This window comes from Chenopodium album, chromosome 2, assembly GCF_948465745.1.
Source record: "Chenopodium album chromosome 2, dcCheAlbu1.1, whole genome shotgun sequence".
In the NCBI taxonomy this organism is placed as follows: domain Eukaryota; kingdom Viridiplantae; phylum Streptophyta; class Magnoliopsida; order Caryophyllales; family Amaranthaceae; genus Chenopodium; species Chenopodium album.
The window spans coordinates 59,903,173-59,921,190 of record NC_137835.1 but is presented as its reverse complement, the minus strand read 5'-3'; positions in this window follow the sequence as shown (position 1 = coordinate 59,921,190).

Genomic DNA, 18,018 nt, shown 5'->3' with positions numbered 1-18,018 from the left:
AAAAACTTGTTGGCGGCTCCCTACTTTATTTGTCCCTAATCGTAATGTCAATTCCCACTTCCTATGAGTGCCAAGCATATTCACAACATGCTTTTTAACGTAGGCGCACTTCGAGCGACGCCTACAATTTGGCGACTCCACTGGGGAGGATTCTTAATTATTTATCGATTTGAGTGATCGGTATTTAATTAAGATGAGTGGATGAGACTTGAAAGATTCTTGAAAAAATATTCCTGTGATTAATTTGGCATTTTTGCATCTGCATAGACGTTTTAACGTCGCATTCAGGTCTGTCCCGTAGGAAAAATTGGATAACTTGGTTGCGCGCAAAAGCAAACAGGGCACCAGTCAGATTTTCTGACTGCCGTGTCACGGCAGAGTCTGCCGTGTCACGGTACAGTGTACCGTCTGACGGTAGACTGTACCGTGACACGGGAATTTCTGCCGTGTCACGGCAGTCCTAAAATCTGCCCGGTGACCTATTTTCTTTTTCCACAGTCGACTTCCTTCGATTTTTCTGAAAAAACGTATGTGTTCTACATGCGTCTTAGCCCCGGGGGATTTAAGCTCTATCAACCCAAAAACGCTCATGGCAATAAGGGTTCATCCGAGTCATTAAATCTACCCAAACCATGGAGTCGAGTTCGATTTCATCTCGAACTCGCGGAGCCGCCCGTTGGCATACACCCTCAAGGGAGGTTGCCTTGCTAACGCGTCCAAACTCTTAACCATGGTACCCTTTTGACACCCAAAGCTTGACCAATAGTTGAACATAGACCTTGACTTTAGGTTGCGAACTTTTTTACATCATCGTGCCTAAATGCTATGTGTTTGTTCGGTGCTAACCCTAATGTGTTTGCTTTTTTATTTGACCCATGATCGAGGGTTTTTATTCTCACATAGTAATTAGTACGGACTTAAAATCGATTAAAATCTAAAAAAAAAAAAATCACAAAACTGACCTGGAACTGCGCACCGTGTCACGGCATTTTATGCCGTGTCACGGTGAACAGTGCCGTGACACGGTAAAGGCTACCGTCTGACGGTAAGTCTTAACCGTGTCACGGTAGTCTGCACCGTGACACGGTGCCCAGGAAAGTGTCCCGTCAGTCTTTTTTCTCGATTTATGTGTCCAGTATTGAGTCGTGTTTAGTTATACGGTCAAAACACGCGTCTATAATCTCGCTTAATCACTCACGTGTCGTGTTTACACACTTTTTTTGCTTTAAGTCGTGCACCACTTTTTTTACCGTATTTTAGGGAAAGTCTTGTTTTAAAAGTCGGATGGTATCCTCCCTTTAAAAATAAACAAGCAACGTTTCAAAATTTTTTTTTTTTTTTAAAAAAAAAAAAAAAAAAAAAAAAAAAAAAAAAAAAAAAAATATTTGACCGTGACACGGGAACTTATCCCGTCTGACGGGAGAAGTGTCCCGTGCCACGTCACCCTTTTTCATAAAAAAAAAAAAAAAAAAAAAAAAAAAAAAAAATTTGACCGTGACACGGGAACTTATCCTGTCTGACGGGAGAAGTGTCCCGTGCCACGTCACCCTTTTTCAAAAAAAAAAAAAAAAAAAATTTGACCGTGACACGGGAACTTATCCCGTCTGACGGGAGAAGTGTCCCGTGCCACGTCACCCTTTTTCAAAAAAAAAAAAAAAAAAAAAAAAAAAAATTTACCGTGACACGGGAACTTATCCCGTCTAACGGGAGAAGTGTCCCGTGCCACGTCACCCTTTTTAAAAAAAAAAAAAAAAAAAAAAAAAAAAGCGTCAGTTTAGTCATTCGTTTTAATTTGGTCCTCGCGTCAGTCATTTTGGTTATTGTTCACATGTCTAGCCATACGATCATACCACGAGTCTTATAACATCACTTGATCACTCACGAGTCAAGTATAGTCCACACACTTTCTTTATGTCCGACTCGAGTCGTGCACCAGGTCGTTTATGATCGTATATTAGGTTCATGCACCCTTTTTCTTCGTCATAATAAAAAAAAAAATGAGTGGAGTTTTCTCACCTGTTTTCAAATGTCTATTTTTTCCTTCCTTTCCTATCTTGAGCAATAAGTCAAACAATTAAGTGAATTGTTTTATTTCACAGTACTTGTTCAAGGAACAAAGATAGATCGATACGGTTCGAGCCATTACCGCAACAATCTCTCAGATCTAATAGGCGTTCAAAGAGAACTTTGTCATCTCCGTTACTCATCACCTTTCAATGGCCACTAAAGAAGACATTGAGAACATCAACAAATCCATTGAGACACTGTCTTCCATGATGCAAACCCTTACCACTAGGGTCACTACCATGGAACAAAACAAGGTCACTGTTTCCACCCTTGACAAACTGAAGGAACAAATGAGTAAGATTTCTGAGGATTTCACTTATGTGGAACGGCCTCCCACTCCTTTGAATGTGAAGGATAGACTCCCTGAAAAGTTCTCCACTGCTGATATTCCAAAGTTCAAACCTACTGACAATCCAATATTCCATTTGAAGGCGTTCTCTGCAACCATGGCTCTTAAGGGATTGGACGTAACACTCTTCCCTACGGTGTTCCCTCTCTCCTTAGAACATGCTTGCCAACAATGGTTCTATTCCCTAGATGCCAAGCGTACTGCGACTTGGCAAGATGTCACCGACAGTTTCATGAATCGTTACAAGTGTAACATTCAAACTAAAACTTCTGAACGTGAACTCTCCATTCTCAAACAGAAAGAGAATGAAGGCTTCACCGCTTACCTGAACAGGTGGAGGGAAACAGCTTCACTCTTGGTAGATCCTCCCAAAGAAAGAGAGATGGTTCGTCTCTTTATTCAAAATCTGACTCATAAATATAGAGAACATCTCAAATTTCTTCCATTAAACACTTTCGAAGCTTTATACGACATCGGCATCAATATCGAGGATGAGCTAATAAAGACTGCTGGTAGTAACAATAATAACACTTGGAGAAACAAGAAGAACGACCATCCTTCTTCTTCGTCTTCTAAGCACGAAAATACTACCAACAATATAAGCCAAGTTGATCTCAATGAAGTGTTAGCTCTTGATGCTCCATTGCCCAAGAAGAAAAGAACTTACACTCATTTAGGAAGGACTTATGATGCGGCCTTTGATCGCCTTTACGGTCAAGGCTTGATCACGCCTATTGGACCATTTCCAGAGCCAAAACCTGAAGAAAGGGGCGCCAAATGGAATCCCAATGCCCATTGCAAGTACCATCAAGGAAGGGGCCACACTACGGAGCAATGTTGGAATTTGAAGGACGCCATTCAAGATTTGATGGATGCAAATAAACTTCATGTCCCTCCAGGCGGCAAGAAGTAATGAATACAAGGCACACAGATCCTTCGTGCAAGATTTCATTCTTTTGTTTCGACCCTCTCCCCCAATAAGTCTAGCATAGGTTCCCGTTATCCATGTGTCTATGTGTCACATTTCTTACATTCTTCATAAATGAGCATCTCTTTCTTACATTCGATCATGTGATTAGCAAAAAAAAAAAAATAATATAACAAAAAAAAAAAAAATTAAAATAAAAAATGCCGAACTAAACACAAGGTACACCAATGATTTGAGGCACCTATGCAACCCTGTCATTCCCCATTAACCACTCAATCACATATCCAGTTCTTCATCAACCACTTTGAGCCTCGTCTAACGTTTGGCCTTCATTTCTTCAACCCACATTCACTCAACCCTGGGATTTGAAGATGTGTAATTGTATAACATTCAAAAAGCAAGTAAAAAAAAAGTAGCAAAGCAAAAATAAAACAATGTCTAAAGGCAAGTGTTCCAATGTCTTTGATATGAACACGTCTCAAATTGCTTCTCTCATCGAGTGCTCGGTACCGTGCCTGAGAAACATGAATGCTAAGTGAGGGATGGACCGCATGATCTGAGATTGCCTACATTGATTCAAAAGATTGAAAAAAAAAAAAAAAAAAGGTTCAAAGCAAAATGTGTTGAAAATAAACTTGCAAAATTCAAAATTTTCAAATTCACAATTACACATCTTGGGGACTTCTCTCGGGTCTTGAGCCTTTTACCTCTTTCTTCCTTAAACCATCAACTTAACCACATTACAACCCTTGAAAGACCTCTTTGAGGTGTACATACACTTGTGCAAAGTTCGGTTAGAGCTACGTTCGGCCTGATTCCTAACGGATACGTAGGCAACCTCACATCGAGGTGCGGCCACATTCATATTCATATCCATGCATGATCGAGTCAAAGAATATCCAATGTTTATCCCTACCCATTTAGAGCTAGACTTGGGGGCTTGAACCCAAATCACATTAGCTTACCCAGCCTGAGGAGTCATCATTTTTTACTCTTCTCACATCTATTTCCATCACCATAACCCTTGCAGCCAACCTTAGTATCACATTCACACACTTCACTCACACATCCATATCCATATCAATCATCCTTCCCTTTAAGAGCCCTTTATCATGAAATCTTGTTTCAACACTGTGCATGCTTCATCATATTTAAAGACAACATTTAGTAGAAGAAACATTGCATACTTGCTTAGCTTCCTGACCTGAGCAATGTTCATTGTTTCGCATAAGAAACATTTATATATCTATGATTTTTAATCATACAAAGCATATCGTGCTTAGCTCCTTGACCTAAGCAACGTTCATTATGCAATAATCACTATACGTGCTTAGCTTCCAGACCTAAGTGACGTTCAAAATCGCTTCTTTACACCATATATGATGCTTAGCTCCATGACTTAAGTTCATTCATCTATCGTGTTATACGTGCTTAGCTTCCAGACCTAAGTGACGTTCAAAATCGCTTCTTTACACCATATATGATGCTTAGCTCCATGACTTAAGTTCATTCATCTATCGTGTCACATGATGTAATTATCCTTAGCCTCCTGGCCTAAGAACATGCATCATGCATACATTATTTTCAGGACAAACAATTCAATCCATACGAATCATTTCGTCTTGCTCAAGGAAGAAGTTCAAAACTTCCCTCTCCTTTTCATTATTTTATTTTGGGGAAGTTCAAAAACTTTTTCCAAGTTTTTATCGAAGGAAGTTCGAAAATAAAAGTTCAGTTTTCACATCTTTCTTTTTCGGGAGAAAGTCGGTACCCTCCACTCATGACAAAAATTGACGGAAAAATTTTTGCTTTTGCATCTTCGTTTGCTTGTGTCTGCATACACACACACACACACACTCACAAGTCATACACATGTCATGTCACATCAAGTCGAACTTGGTCAAGTTAGAGGTCAAGTCAATCACAGTGTATACGAGTCCATTGGCAAATTTATTTTTGCAGGTCTTATCTACAGCCCACGTCCGGGGACAAGCGGACCATCTACAGCCCACGTCCGGGGACAAGCGGACCATCTACAGCCCACGTCCGGGGACAAGCGGACCACCATCATTTCATGACGCAAGGTTCTCAATACACAGAGACTTGCAATCTCATCATCTTTCGGCTTTCCTCAGGCTTGGAAAGCGTTATCGGTGGATTTTTCTTCAAGTATAGAAAACCGCCAAGTCGGCTTTCCTCAGGCTTGGAAAGCGTTATCGGTGGATTTTTCTTCAAGTATAGAAAACCGCCAAGTCGGCTTTCCTCAGGCATGGAAAGCATCATCCGTGGATTTTTCTTCAAGTATAGAAAACCACAAAATTCCTTTGTCGGCTTTCCTCAAGCATGGAAGGCATTATCGGTGGAATTCTTCAAGCATAGAATGACACCAAATTCATACGTCGGCTTTCCTCAAGCATGGAAAGTGTCATCCGGTAGGTTTCTTCAGGCTTAGAAAGCTACCAAACTCATCTGTCGGCTTTCCTCAAGCATGGAAAGCATTTCAACAAACATCATTCGGTGGATTCCTTCAAGCATAGGAAGCTACCAAACGCATTTGTCACCGATACACCGGTGCCAGATACGTATTCTATCCCTATACTCTTTTATCTGTGGAATTAACATTTTTTGCAGGTATCGGCGTATACAGAATGATTTAGGATCGCAGAACGTCTTAAATCATTCTCCGTCCCTATTGACTACTTTGACTATCGTTTTCGAAACTGACGTTTCTACAAACTCAGTCAAAGTGGGGGCTTCTGTAGACACCTAAAAATGTCTCCCCAAAACCAAACCCGATGATAAATAACCTTTCACCGCCACTATTGGTCGGGTTTAGTATTTAATCCCGAGAGTGCTTAAAAAATCGTATCTTATTAAATTCTTGTTTTTGAAAGGTCTATGGATCAGTCTTGGTGTTTGGTAAAGGCATATTTTTAATTTGTTAATTAATTTTAAGCCCAAACCTTTTTTATTTTATTATTATTTTTGGCCCAAATATTTTATTTTTATTTATTATTTTCTTATTTTAGCCCGAATAATAAAAGTCAGAAAAAAAGCCCGAAATTATCAATCGGCACTTAGAAAGTCGAAAGAAATTAGGGTTAAAAATGAATTTAGACGGAAAAGTGGACTGGAATTGACCGTGTCACGGTCAAGCTTGACCGTGTCACGGGAACTCTTCCCGTCTGACGGTGGGACTTCCCGTGACACGGGAGGTCTGCCGTGACACGGGGAGTTCCGTGTCCTTTCCGCGTAAACCCTTAACGCGTTTTCCGTTCCGTTTTCTGAAAATTTCCCGCGACACTCCAAAAACTGACCGTGTCACGGGAACTTGTACCGTCTGACGGTACAGTCTAACCGTGTCACGGTAGGGTCTGACCGTGTCACGGGATAGTTTTTTAGGGTTTTTATCATTTTAGGGTTCCGTGTGCTCCCTCAGCACATTTCCCTATAAATACCCCCTCATTTCTGATGAACGGGGCGACGAGAATTCTGTGATTCTTATTTTCTCTCTTCTATGCTCTTAACCTAAACACTAGCCTACCCTTTTCACTTCAAAATTCCTCCTTCAAGCACTCAAAGGAGTCCATATTTTACTCGAGGTTCTATCCTTAAACCAAGGCGTGAAAGGTAGAATCGTTTGAGGGTTTGGCCCCAAAATTAACCTTGTTTTTATTTAATTTAATTTAATTGTTGTTTTATTATTTTCTTGAAGTTACTAACTCGTTTATTATTTTGTAGTTGCAAACAAACAGATTCAAAGTAAGGATCATGCTCTTTTTATTATTGTTATTTTTCTAACGATTTTTATGTTGTTAGAATTATGATTAAATTGGGTTTTTATATTGATTCTATTATTTATTTTGATCACAATATTGCATGTTAATGGGAATATGTAATTGAAAATCACGACTAATAAGATAATTTGGACAACCGGTTTAGGTTCCTTTTTAATCTTATTATTTAATCAAGTGATCACAAATATTTTAGAATTATATGTTGCATTAATATTCAACCAATTTAGCCTAATAATAGTTTGGAGCGAATTGAATATTTTATTGTATGCCTTTGAGATCACAGGAATACTTTTCACTATAAGAATCGAGTAGAGGCCAATACGGGCGAATGTGACTCCATGACTCACTTCGTACCATCATCCCCGATCCTCCTTTCGTGGTTCCGAACCATATGGAGTTAGTAATCTCATGGATTATGAATGGGGTGTAACCTTCACGGGTCAATCGTTGCCTTCGTTGTCCCTTTATCGTGGTTGCCTTTTTATGATCCGTGAACGGTTTACAAGTTCCTTAAAAACTTGTTGGCGGCTCCCTACTTTATTTGTCCCTAATCGTAATGTCAATTCCCACTTCCTATGAGTGCCAAGCATATTCACAACATGCTTTTTAACGTAGGCGCACTTCGAGCGACGCCTACAACAACCTCACATATTCCTTTTCAATCGGTACTTCAATCATCCTAGCAGAGGTTTCTCTCCATTTATTTAAGAAAGAAGTGAAATTTTCATTCTCTTTTTGTTTAAGTATTTCAAGTCCCCTATGATCAGTTTCAACTTGAATATTGAATTTATACCTATGAATGAAAGTGTTTGCAACTGATTCCCAAGTTGAGGTTTTCTCTTTGTCAAGAGAGAAGAACCATTGTTGGCAAACATTTTCAAGAGATAAGGAAAATAAAAAATGAAATAATGTTCTATCAATACCCTTAATATTCATTATTGTTTCAAAATCTCTTAAATGAAAGTAAGGGTTGTCAGTTGCTTTGAAATTTGGGATGTCGTTGGCATTGAACTTCTGCGGAAGAAGCTATTTGTACACCGAGACCCCTTGTGAACTAATGCCCTGAACCTGTAATTATTAGATATTTTGCTCAATCTTTCTTGCATGAGCTCCATTTGTTGTTACTTCACAGGGTCATTAATTTGGAGGTTTAAGGTTTTTAGCAGTTCAGAAACACCAGCCATTTGCTTCTTGAGCTCGTTAACTTCTTCTTGACTTGCCATTATCTTCTTGGCTTTCCTTTTTCGACCGATTGGTCTGTCAAAAAGCTGTACTTGAATGAAAAGGTTGTCTCTGATCAAACGCCCTTCCTTTCTTGACCACGCGCTGTAAATTAAACCATTTTTATTTTAATGACTTGACTCAAATTGACTTTGACTTTGACTTTACGGGTTTATAAAGAAAAAGAAAAAAGAAAAAAGAAAAAATAGAGTGTACATTTTTGGGATCAAGTATATGGGTTCAAACAAGTGGTTTATTTGGAGGATTAATATCCGACTTACCCCCCTAAAAAAATGACGGAAAACACGCGCATACAAGACTCTCTAAACATGGTCAAAGTGTATATACATATTAGTGTGTGCTTTATTTGTGAGTGCAAGTGACATGCTTTGACTCATGTGTAAGACCATGGGACTTAGTGCCTAGACCCAATTAAGGAATAAGCAAAGGTATTGTTATTAACAAAATAATCGAAATGATTAGCAAACTGTTGAATTAGACTCGTCGTGATGACTCGAGCAAAATATCGAACTGTCGCCAAAGCAACAGGACTGTCGCCGCACATTGCAGTGCAGCGCCAGACGACAACGTTGTCGCTCGGCGTTGCACAACAGCCCAAATTTTTCCGCCATTACTGGAGTATTAATTTGGAACTGCTTTCAGTATTTTTACTCTACGAGACATGCCTAAAGTCATACTAAGTCAATTTTGATTAAATTATTAGACTTTAATTACTCAAATTAATTAATTAATTAATTGGGAAAAGTCCTTTTAGTCATTAATTATTTTATTTAAGGCTTAAACACAAGTCAAACGAACGGTAAGTAAAAACACATAGAGTATGCACAACAAATAATGCACAATTAGTCAAGTAGGCACAATATGATACAATGAGTTTGCAACCTAACCATGGCTCTAGTTCTCTAAAGTTCGGGATATGGGTTAGTCAAAGAGGGTCCATGGTTATGAGTCTAGATGCACCGCGCGGAAGCCTTACCTTTGGAAGGGTTGGCACGAGGGAATAGAACCCCACGAGTTAAACTCGTTTCCATGGTTTGGTGAATTTAACATTCTCGGATGTACCCTTTGTTGCTCAGAGCGTTCAATCAGGTAGATGGAGCATGTATTCCCATAGGGTTATGTCCATATGTAGAACACATATGGGTTTCAGAAAAAAGAGAAAAACTCAATCAGGAAGTAGAATCAAGCCAACAGTGCTAGAACTGGTCGAAATTAGAACTCATATTTCTTGCTCGCTATTGGAAGAACGTAGCGCCAACCAACAGGAACTGTTGCCACAATATATCCTTGTCGCCTGGCGACAGAGACATATCATCAGCGACAGGCTCTGTTTTCTAGACGCCAGTTCCTACATGCCTCAGCAGCTTTCTGTGTTCGTAAAATTTTCTAGTTTTTCGCAGCATTATTTCGGTTCTAGTTCTGAAAGATATTCCTCAAATTTCCTATGTGTAAAAAATCCTATGTTTTTAACTCATTACGGATGGTGTTTCCAACGAGATATTTTTTATGCAAATGACTATAATGTTAATCAAAATTACGCACATGAAATACTTAGAACTTTTCGAGTCTCATCCACTCATTCAAATTCATTTCCGAAATAAATTTCAGGAATTAAAACTGAAATCCTCCATTGTGGAGTTCCCAAAAACTTTAGGGAATATTTCAAGCATTCCCCCAAACTTGAACCCCACTGTGATCATACACTTAAGTATGGTGACGTCCAAATGGAAAAAAGCTAGACCAAAAGAGTGACCAACAAGTTTTAGGAACTTGTAAACCGTTCATAGGGTGAAGGTTACACCCCTTAACGATCCATGAGATTGTTAACTCCAATAGGTCTGGAACCATGACTGGAAGTTCGGGGATGAAGGTACAAATCCAATCTTAAAGAGAAAGAACCTGCCCTAATAATAGGCCTCTACTTTATTCTTCTCGTATTCATGTGCGCTTTCTAGCTAACATGCAATCATTAGGATTAACCCTAAACCTGTTTATTCTATGTTGGTTGAATATTAATGCACAAAATAAATCTATTATTGGTGATCACTTGAATTATAATCATATAAACCCTAAACAAGATCATTAGTTATCTTATTAAACCCTAAACAAATTTCCTTTAAACATGCATAAAAGGTGTGATCAAGCAATAACAACAAATAAATCATCAAGCAACATAATAATCATCATAATAATAATCCAAATAATTATGATCATCATAATAATCAAAATCATAATAATAATTAAATTAATCATGTTAAAGCATAATAATAGCAAGATCCTAGGCATGATACTAACAAGATTAATAAAAAAAACCCTAGCATGTCACTAAACATACAAAAATCAAAGAATTAATCCTAACATGATACTAACATGATATTAAGAAAGAAATATGAAGCATCATAGAAATCATAATTGATATTAGGAACTTATTGTTGTCACCCTAAACATCATACTAAGAAAAGCATCCTAACATGATACTAGGAAAAACATCCTAAACATGATACTAGGAATCAAAATAACAACCTAAGCATGATTTTTATATCATAATATCAATGAATCAAATAAAACACTTACTTGGATGCCTCGTACCTCTTTCTAATAACAAAATACACGTGTTAGTAACTTCAAGGAAAATATAAAATCAAACGATTAAATTAAATAAAGATTAAGAAATTTTAGACTAGATTTGGAACCAAACCCTCAAAAATATCAAACCTTTCACGTATTGGGCGAAGGCTACTTCGAACTTGACTAGGTGTATCTAGATCTTGTGTATGCGGAAATTTGTTTGTGAAAAGGCTAGTTTAGAAAAAAGAGAGAGAGAGAGAGAGAGAGAGTATCAAGAATTTCTTGATGAGAGTTGGTGATTCAAAACGGAGGTTTTAGGAGGCTATTTATAACAAAAATCAGCCGGATTATGATAAAAAAGAATCAGAGTTTTGAACAGAATAAAACACGATGCTGTCGCCAAACGACAGAGCCTGTCGCCAGGCGATAGCCTGTAGTGCGACGCTGCAGACAATTTTTCCACGTTTCATATTTTGATAAAACTTAAGCGTACGAGGGGTAAAATTGTAATTTCCTTAAAAACACTTCTTTTATTCTAAATAAAACTTTTAAAACTCAATTATCAATGCTAATCACATTAGGATTCAAAAGAACTTTCTAGAAGATTCTAGAAGACTTAATCAATCCTAATTGCATTAGGAATGATAAATCATAATAGGCCCTCCTCTAGATCATTGAGCCGCACATAAAAATCAAACTGGGCCCAGTTTAGTAATTCGGCCATAACTTCCTCATTATTCGTCGAAATTGGGCTTATAATATATCGTTGGAAAGCTCTTTTCGAACCCAATCTAACTACACTATTATTGGACCCCTTTCTATGGACCAAAATAAAATGTATTGGCTATTTTCATAAAATAGGTTTTCAAAAACAGAGAGAAAGAAAAGAATTAAAAACTAACCGCAACACTAGAATTTCCACACTTTCACTTCATTCGATTATGATTCGACTTGAAAGGTATTCATCACCGGTTTTGATTTTGGGGAGACACAAATGGGTGTCTACACCTTATGCTGTAGTGGTAACTCTTGAATTCTTTCAATGCGAGATTCAATTAACACTACACTCCCTCTTTACTCTTTTAGTATGGGACAAGAGAATGTTGACATGTGGGTTGTTCATGGGCTCAACACACCCCCTCACACGTGAGTTGTCCATAGTTTTTGGCCTAGTATACTTTAGCCATTAAAGCCCCAATCATGATATCGTGGGCCTGGCTCTGATACCATGTTAAGTACGGGTCTGGGTCGCACCCGTCATGAGAGTGTGCAAGTCCACCACTTCGTAAAACTAAGGAGGTTCCACCTTGAAACCATATGGAAATAAGGAGAGTAGCCCCCTAGCCTTATATTGTGGTGGTAACTCTTGAATTCTTTCAATGCGTGATTCCATCACCACTACACTCCCCCTTTAGTCTTTTAGTGTGGGACAAGAGAATGCTCACATGTGGGTTGTTCATGGGCTCAACACCAAAAGTTCTTTTAAATTGTAAATTGCAGCTCGATTCAACTTTTTCATCGGTTTACGTATTGAAAAATATCCAGTTAATGTTTTAAGGGTCATTTTATTTCTTAGGGGTCCGAATTGAGCTCGAAATTAGTAATAAATAACGTAAGTGCCTTGTTTTGCTTATAAAATATATATCGATCAGTGGGCAACTATTTTTTGCTGCAAAAACGAGGCACTTATGTTTTTTTTTTTTTTGCTAATTCCTAGCTCAATTCGAATCCTTTAGAGATAAAAGGCCCCTAAAACCTTTACCAAATATTTTTTGAGACGTAAACCGATAAAAAAATTGAATTGGACTGCTATTTACAATTTATAAAAACTCTTGGGCTGCAATTTGCAATTTTTTTTTAAAATGGCTACAATTTGAAAAATACTAGCTTTAAATCGATGCAATTTGCAAATTTTCCAAATATTTTTACCTCAATAACATTTAATGGTACTTTATACTCCCACTAAAACTTAACTTTATTACTACATTATCATCATGTATGCAATGTTTGAAAATTTAACTAGTAGTCTATTACAACCATTTTGTAGTTTGAAAATTTATTTGAGTTTGCTATTCTCTCTTTATGGTATTTTCTTCATTTATAAATCTAAATAATGTAACTAACTGTTTTACTATCTCTATTTTGTAATAATATCAACGCTTTGACTTTTGCACTATTTATACGATTGACTGACGCAAGGAAAATGTAGGTCGTTTTCTACCCTTTACTAGAGCCAAACTAAATTTGTAAACACTCGACCAACCTAATACGAGTATATGGTAAGTCAAGGTCGAATCCAAAGGATTGAGTAGGTGTAAGCTATAGCCTATGTCAAGCTACTTCGAAGAATGTAGAAGGTTATGGTTGGTAACTAAGGTATCAAGAAAGCTAAAATACTAGAGAAATTCAATATACTAAACAATAGGGATATAGGTTATACATGCAAGCTTAATGATTATGCTAATTGATAGATCACTCAATCAATTCAAACATTAAAAAGGACAAACAATAGTCGCAATCAATAGAATTCAAGAGCTATCTCCTATAAACCAAACTAGGGTTCACTATGAATGGAAATCAAGTAAAACCACAATCAAATTCAATCAATTAAAGCAATTCTCAAGTCAAGGGTTCATGTCATTGAAAATTGCAAATTTATTCTAGATTAATCTTATAGGTTGATCACTCCTAGTCAAATTAATCACATGCACACTTATGTCAACCATTTTAATTGCAACAATTAAATCAATTAAGGATCATCAACTAGCAAAAATCATTAATTAAGCATGCTTCCCGTTCTCCCTAGCAACTAATTTACTCACTAATCATGGTGAAATAGAAAAACAAAACAAATTCAATTACAAACATATTCATTTCAAGTTTAATCACGAAGAAATTCAATCACTCAACAAATTCTAAAGCAAAGAATGAAATTCAAATCAAATACTCTAGAATTAAAGGAAATTGCAATAAAAGTAAATTGAAAGGAAAGAAATCTCACAAGTTTTCATTGAATTGAAGAAGAAATCCAAGATCAAGTTGAAATCCAAGACCAAATTCAAGTACAATCAAGTAATCCTAGCTTCATTCTCTACTTTTTCTCTATACTATTTATGGAAAATAAGTGTCAAGTATAAAATAAGTCATCCCCCTTAAAAAAAGCAAAGTCAATAGCTATAAATAGAAACTCAAGCGAAGGGGATCGATGCACATGGTGCGTGTGCACCACCCAGGCCTCGCGCGCGCACAGCTGGGTCTACGCGCACGCACCACCTATGTCGCGCGCGCACCCCTGTTGTGGTGCTCGTGGCCTACCTCCTTCGCTTGCTGGATTGATCTCCGCGTTCTCAAGAATCCCTATCATTGGTGCACTTGAGGCGATGCCCATGAGAAGGGCCACTCTTTTATCTTCCAAGCACTTGAACACTTTGAGCCAAAGCATTGCTTCCAAGGTACTTGTGCTTGCGGAGCTAACTTTAATTGCATGTTTGGATTCCCGAACTTAGCTCCATCAAGCTCCTTGTATGCGCTCAAGCTTCCTCCTTGATAATCAAACCTCGGGAAACTAAACACACCTACAAAACAAGTCAAAGAAACGAAGAAGCGAGAGAAATAGTTGACAAATGATTAAAGTAACAAGAAAACCATTAAAAATATGCATTTCTCTAAACTTACACACAAACACGCAAAACAAGCATTATTATGTAAAAACACAACATAAAAGACTAAAAACGAGTATAAAACTACAAAGAAAACCTAGCCTTAGAGTGCCATTGATGACACTCATCATTGACTTGACTATTTATTTTACCAATATATATATAAATATATGTTGCCATTTAGATTATTTTTTGATTAGTCTTTAAATAGGAAAAATTACTCCCATTAATCTTAACTTTGCCTCGTCCGCCCAAATTAATCCGTACTTTTGATTATTATCTATCACTCCCAACTTTAGGGGGTATTAATTTCTATTACACCTAGATGACTTGCAACCGGTTAATCAGGTAAACATTTGTGAATTAATTTTTTTTGCACACGTGTCAATATGTAATTGGATGAAAAATAAATATAAAAAAAAACAAAATTAAAAAAAAAAAACCCCAACAGCCATCCCCTTCCACCAGACCACCACCACCACCACCCCTTAGATTCTCTCAGCCACAACCACTAGTGAACCCAACAACCTTACCAACACCACAAGAAGCGCAGCGCATCCTTGGCCCACCTCGACGCCGGACGTACCCCCTCACTAGCCCACCTCGATGCCGGACGCCACCTTCTCACCAACAACACACCATCAAATAAGAACATTAACCACCATTATCACCTCTCATCTTCGATATTCATCAAACTCAATTAATCACTATACCTTCACACCCACAACCCACCTGCTTCACTCGCCCAACACCACCACCGAACCGCACACAAACACACACCAACTCTGCCAATTCGCCCAGCACCGCAAACCGCACACACTCACACACCACCTCTTCCAACTCGCCTAGCACAGCCTTTTCCAACTCGCCCAACACACACTCACACCCCCGAATCATCAATTTGGCACATAAGCAGCAATAATTAGCAATTTATGCTCCAATTTAAATTAAAGGGGTTGAAATTCAGTGGAGAAGGGGAAAAACGGCGGGGGATGGGGAAGATAAGGTGGGTTTTCATGGCGGGGGAATGGTGGGCGCTGTTTTCCAGCAGCGGGGGAGGGGATTTTGGGGTTGGGGGAGAATTTCTGGCGGGGTGGGGGTGGTGATAGAGTGTTTTACGGAATAGGGGTGGGGGCTGGGTTGGGTTTGGTTTTTTTTTATTTTTTTCTTTTTTTTAATTTTTTTGGACCTATCACGTGTTAACACGTGTCTAGGTAACCTGCTACATCAGGTTGGATGACCTGTTGGGTGCAATAGAAATTAATACCCCCTAAAGTTGGGAGTGATAGATAATAATCGAAAGTACGGATTAATTTGGGCGGACGAGGCAAAGTTCAGATTAATGGGAGCAATTTTTCCCTTTAAATATATTTTCATCATATTAATAGTTCAGTTCAGCTCCAATCAGTTCAGTTACGTTCAGTTCAGCTCCTAATTTCCTTCTCTAATGAAATATTCATTTTAGTTCTATTAAGTTTAGTTCAGTCCAGTTGAGCTCTAATCATTTCAAATCAGCTCCAATCAATTCAGTTCAGTGTAGTTTAACTCAATTCAGTAAATATAAATAGGCCCTTTTATATGCACCATGTTTAATACTTTTTACATGTGAACTAAATTAAGTACTTTCTTCAGTTTTTAAGTCGTACACTATGACTATAGGGCCTATTCACATTTATTGAACTAAGCTAAACTGTAATGAACTGATTGGAGCTGAACTAAACTGAACTGAACTGAACTGAATTGAGCTTAAATGAATATTTTATGAGAAAGGGAAATTAGGAGCTGAACTGAAAGGAGCTGAAATGAATATTTTACGAGAGAGGGAAATTAGGAGCTGAACTAAACTAAATTGAGTTGAATGGAGCTGAACTGAACTCAACTGAATTTATTGGAGCTGAACTGAACTTAACTGAAATTAAGTAAAGGTGAACAGGCCCTATAACATTATTTAAGTTTTATCTTTAAATTTATATTTTACTTTTATATAACAGCATAATGTTGTATTTTTTTTCTTTTTTTTACAAATAGTATAATGTATGTTTTGTGTATTATGAGGTATATTGTTGGATTAGCTTGAAAATATATTTTCAAAGTATAAATTTTATATTGTGCTAATACAATATTAAAGTATTATTTGTAGTTTTATCAACATGTGTTGAAATATTTTCTAGTGTCTCACTGATAAAAACATAGGGAGTATATTTATCAATATATATCATTACTTAAGTTTGTCAGGCAAGTTGAGAACACAATTTATCAATTAAAGGTGATTAAAGAAACATTTTATTTACATAATAAGGGAATTTGAGTATGATTGTTTTGAAAATAAAGATACAAGAGAAATAGGAACGTCTTCTCGCAAGACTATAACCTAATTTATCGAAATGTGAAAAATAAGAAACTTTGCTATCCATGAAGGGGTCAATAACTTCATGTGTCGGGGTAGAATAGCCTAGAGAGGCAACATAATCTGTTGCTCAATTTCCTTCACAATATATATGCTAAGAATAAAAAGCTGAGAAAGACTCTGTAGACACCTACTTTTGGCCTCTTGTCCTGAAAGGAAGTGCGATGATGTTACAAAAATTCGTTCTTCATGTTAGATCAAAGTTGAAATGTTTATGGACTACGAAATGCATTATGAAGTAATACCAAGTAATCTTAGAGCCTTGTCCGATGACTATTTAGGCCTAAAATGTGCTCATACATGTTTAAACTTGATTAATAACGGACCCAAATGCGACAAATGCAATGAATTGATCCAATGGATCTTACATTGTTGAAAACCGAGCCAAACAGATTAAAAAAACCATCATATTTCTGTTCATGGAATATAGATATGGATAGAAATTTCAAAGATCTTTCCAACGGTATATTATAAGCCCAATGCCGAGTTAAAACGAAGAAGTTATGATCAAAACACTAATCCGGGCCCTAATACCGACACCCTTGCACTCCAACGGCCATATCTTTTAATCCATAACAGATTTTAACCTAATTCCAATGGCATTGGAAAGTAGAAATTAAGAGATTTCCAATGATATCTCATACATCTGAATCCGACTCCGCAATCAAAAGGTATGAAAGTTTTTAAAACACGTTTTCGTATAAGGCAAACCGCAAACCAGCGCAACTCAAGCAGTTGCGCGCGCTTGGCGCGCGCGACTCATTGAGATGAGCGCGCAACCTAGCGCGACTCATAGAGTTGCGCGCGCCACCTAACGATGCGGCTCTAAAATCCTAAACATATATCCCTACGCCTATAAATAGGGGTCTTCGTTCAGCTCTAAACAGACCGAAAAATTAGATTAAAAACCCTAGTATTCTCAAAACCCTAATTAATCTCTCAACTTCTCTTACTATCATACTACTTTTTCTTCTCTCTTCCCAAATAATTTCCAACCCTAA